This window comes from Enhydra lutris, unplaced genomic scaffold (assembly GCF_002288905.1).
Source record: "Enhydra lutris kenyoni isolate GAN:26980312 unplaced genomic scaffold, ASM228890v2 scaffoldscaffold2, whole genome shotgun sequence".
NCBI classification, from domain to species: Eukaryota; Metazoa; Chordata; class Mammalia; order Carnivora; family Mustelidae; genus Enhydra; species Enhydra lutris.
Window position 1 is genome coordinate 71,032,873 of NW_019154086.1, and position 5,168 is coordinate 71,038,040.

The window sequence follows — 5,168 nt, forward strand, 5'->3', positions numbered from 1 at the left end:
TTTATTTTTTATGAAAATAAACACTATTTGATATAATATTATATATCTAGAGTTATATTTATAATCGTATTATAAACCTATCCTTTTTTACATTTACAACTTCCATCAGAATAGCCAAGCAGTTAACTACTAAATGTTTTTAAAGTAATTATATGTAACCGTTTTAGGCTAATTTTACAATCATTCAAGCAGTTTACTAAATGGAGGGAATAGCTAAATTCTATGTTTTTCCATATTCAAAAGAAATCAAAGTTTATCTATGTTTTTATATATAAAAATATGTATACATAAATAATTTTATATAAAAGGTTTATATACATCTTTTCATCTATATCAAAATATATCTGTATCTTTCCCAAGGGAAGTGATTTATAATAGTACTTCAGGGTGACAATTTAGAATGATATACTAAAGGATGAATACTTTCATATATTCCTCTCTATATGTTTATACTTATATTTATTTTATATATTTGCATGTAATTATAATATTAATTAGATATATAAATACATAATAATATATTATACTTAAATAAATATATGTAATATTTATCTTTTCAGTCTGTCTACTAACTCTTGATCCCCAATTTCATCAAATAAGCTAACAGCCTTATTTAAGGCAGAGATGAGAGAATAGACCCACTATAGCTGTTTCAAGCAGAAAAGAGCCTAATATAGGAACAAGTTGCTTATAGTACTGTTACAAGGGCTAAGAAGGTGGAACACAGGGAGTGCCTTGTAGATTTTGAAACTAAGGCACTACACTTGCCACTCAGAGGTTAAAAAGTATCTATGGGTTACTGCTGACCTCTAGCTATCCCAGAGCCTCAAATCAACCAAAGGGTGGAAGACAGAATCTGGCCACTGCAAACTCAAGTCGGCTAAACTTTACATAGGAGCCACCCAACTTCAAGAAGAAAACTCTGCCCCTCTTCCACTTCCCAAGGTTCTTTTCTGAGTGCATCTCACCAGAAAGACTAGAAACCCATCCAGAAACCTGGTAACAGAGTCTGGCAAATGTGTTTACCAGCAGAGCACAGAAGAGGTAAGTAGTCAATGAGAAACAGAAAAATGTAAAGAAATAATAATAAAAGGAGAAATTACTTCTTAATTGTAAGAGTTTAGAAAAGCAACCAACAGTGAGATTGTGTTTTTTGTTTATTTGTTCGTTTGTTTGTTTTGAAGGGTAAGAATTTATTAGGTGAGGCATTTGGAAAGATCACGACAAGCAGAGGAGAATGAATGTTCAAAGTACAGAGGTACAAAAAACCAAGATAATGTATAGTTAGGTTAGCGTAATTGAAGTGTAAGCTGCACGTCAGGAGCAGGGAAAAGAGTAACAGTAGTAACTAATGTTGGAAAATCCTCAGGAAGGTTAACAGAGGAGAAGACAAATTGCAAAGGAATTTTATCTCCACAGAGAGTGAGGCCATTAGAGAGTGGCATGATTAGTTTTGTGCTTTACCAAGGATGGACAGAGGGGGAAGAAACTGGGATATAAATAAAGAAAAGAAATCCACTTCTAATATATATACAAATATTCTCCTATGTTCACGGATGATAATTTCTACATCGACACAAATAAGAGTTTTGTATCCTAATTAATTTGACTAATTTTTGTTTAGATCTACTGGAATTAGAGGCAAAACAGACAGATTCCTACTTCAGGATGGTAGGCCTGAAAATTGGCCAAGTCTGAAATAAGTTAACATATCAGATAATATGGACATTATAGTTTTCATGTGTTTTAAAATTATGGAGCATTTTCTGTGAAAAATAAAATCTTCATTAAAAGAGGACTATGAACCTTTTTCCTCTTCTGGGAATGGTATCCACAGACATTCAGAATGGCCCAGCATTTGACATATTGTTGTAGACTGCCCTGCAATATAGTCTGCAACAAAACTAGGCTGTCCCAAATACCTGGTAATAGAGTTGTTTACCTTTATACCAAGAAGCACAAAAATCTGCATGTGGCTGGTGCCCAGGCCAACTTCGAGGAGTTTGTGCTGTGAGACCTAAAGTTTGTATGAGATTGTCTAAAACAAAAATACACATCTGCAGGGCCTAAGGTGGTTTTATGTGAGTCAAGTGTGTTCCTGACAGGACCAAGTGTGCTTTCCTTACTGATGAGCAGAAACCCATTATGGAAGTGTTGAATGCCCAAGCAGAGTCAGAAAGCTAAACAAAACAAAACAAAACAAAACAAACAAAAAAAAGAAGGGGTTCTTTTTGACTATAAGAAATATAAATAAATAAACAAACTATGACCTTCAGAATCATTAAAATGATCATTCAACTAAAGAACTTACCACACAATCAAAATAAAGACTATGATACTGCATACTACCTCAAATTCCTTAGTAACACAAGGTTAAGATAATAAAATGACGAGTATTGACAAAAAAAGAGCTCAGTCTGCAGCTCTCTCTTCCATTGATCTTCCACTACTCAGTCCCCTTCCTCTCACCTTCATCGCCTTGCCTCTTCCCTTCTCCATTTCCCAGACAGACACACTCCTTTTTCCAGCTGTTTAGACTGTTGGCAACAAGGCTTGTCTGCTGAATCCCTCTTAAGGAACTACTCCAACCCAGTAACTAATGGAAGCTTCCCCATCCCAGCCATAGCCTGATAACTGGGCTCCAGAGCTTTCTGGAGGATCAACTGAGGTGTATCTCACAATGACACTTCAATTCAGATTAGTTTTTTCTCTCTCCAATCTCGACATTCCCTGATAAATTTCCTCACACATATCTCCCTCTTGGAGACTTTTTTCCAGGAAATTTAACCAATGGCTCACAACATACAAATATGCACACACATACTCACTTCTTAAATGGGCACACACATACAAACACACATACACAAACGTATTTCGTTGCTTGTCTTTCTCCTATTTTTATTTACGTTGAGGGTATGTTTGGGAATGAAGAACAGTACTCCCTACACTAGACCCTTTCTCTTATAAGATAGGTCTTTATGATTGCATACTCTCTAATTAGCAATTAGTCTAATGCCTAGAAAATAGTGAGAAATCAATAAATATTGATGTGGAAGGATAGGTTGAATTAAGGAATAAAACTTGATTTAAATCAAGCCATCCTTTCTGTTTTCTGTCTTGAAAAATCCTTTTTTCTTGTTGTTGTTGTTAAGGTTTGGAATAGACTGCTGTCCAATATGGTAGTTACATGTAGCTACATAGATTTATATATTTTTTAAGATTTTTATTTATTTATTTGACAGAGATCACAAGTAGGCAGAGAGGCAGGCAGAGAGAGAGGATGGGAAGCAGGCTCCCTGCTGAGCAGAGAGCCCAATGCAAGGCTTGATCCCAGGACCCTGGGATCATGACCTAAGCCGGAAGGCAGAGGCTTTAACCCACTGAGCCACCCAGGTGCCCCATATGTAGCTACATAGATTTAAATTTATATTAATTAAAATTAAGTGAAATTTAAAACTTTATTTTTTTTCAGACTCACTAGCCATATTTCAGGTGTATAAAAGCCACATGTGGCTAGTAGCTACCATACTGGGTGCTCAGATTATAGAATACCCCTCCATTGCAGAAAATTCTACTGGAAGGCACTTGTTTAGAGATCAAATGCCAGAGAATGCTGTCCTATAGGCATAATTTATCTGTAATGGAACTTTGCAATATTTGAGTGACTTAAGATGTTGAGAATCTCAAGTAAGGTGCTTAGCAGAAGCATGGTTGGTGACAGTGTTAAAAATATGCTGAGTACCTAAAACAGTAATGCTTTAAAAAGAAATGCTACCATTGGAGAATCTTAAAAAGAAAAAAAAATAAGCAAACATTTGTAAAAGACATCTGAATTTTGTGGTAGTCTTTTTTCAAAGATGTATTCTTTAAAATTAAGTAAGTACACGGAAAACCTAAAATCACTCAATGTTCCGACAATACTTCTATTAAATTCCAGTTAGCAGGTGGAATAGCACTGCCGTTATATGCTTAATCCACCATAGCCCTGGGCCCATCGTAAAGAGTGCTGTTGCATAATGATCCAATCAAACATGTGACCAATAGAACTTAAATATTTTGTATTTTTAGACAATATCTATGTCTGGATACACTAAGTTAAGGCATATTCTTTTTGTCCAGAATGGTATATTATGTACATATATATATATATATATATATATACACACACATGTGCATTTATCATATATATAGATATTAGATATACAATGTTTATGTAAATATAATGTATGTGAGGTAGATATATAAATCACGGGCCCCAAGAAAGGTAGCATTTGTGTTTAGGCATTAATACATTAAAGGAGTATTCATAAACCAAAGTATTCAGGTACAGGTCTATATATGGAAGCAAAGGTTCTCACAGCACAAAAATATTCACCAAAGAAACAGCCACTCAGCAGTTCTCTTTCAAACGTCCTTCCCCATTTTATACAAAGGCACATCTCTGTCACTTAACTTTACATCCCAACAAACTCCATCATGACAATGGCTTTGTTTTCCATTGATCTCTTAAACACTTTTTAAAATTCGTTCGTGTAAGATAATGTCATACAAATTAACTTCAAAATGAGACTGCAAATGTTTGAAATTTCATGAAAATTCAAAGCAGCTACTAGTTTGAGAACATCTGCAAGTCCTTTGTAAATGGGAAGATGTCAAAGAGATTGATTTATATAAAAATAAATAGACATGGAGAATAATGAATTTGATTAACTAATTTGTTGATTAATCGGTTTGGTTAACAAATACTAAACCAGGTTCCATTATTTCCCAGATATTCTAGTTTCTGAGACTAAAACTGGAACAAAACAGACAAATTCTGTCGTCACTGGATCTGACATTCAGTAGGGAGAGGAAGATTCTCTGCCCCTCAGCGCAGAGACATCTCTGTCCCAGGCAACTATTTGGGAGGACAGACCTAGGAAACCGACATAATATGTCTATAGCAAAAATAATGTGTTCAATAATCAGGCTATAAAAATCTGCTATGAAATGAAGAATGGCTTTTAGTGCTTCCAAATATTTGCCAAGAAAATTTGGAAAATAAAATAGCAGAGTAAAACAAGAGGTACAATTCTCTCCTGAATTGTACAAATTATAATACAATATTGACCTGAACTTCAATAAGGTTATAAACATGTTTCTATAATTTAATAATATTTTCAAAATAG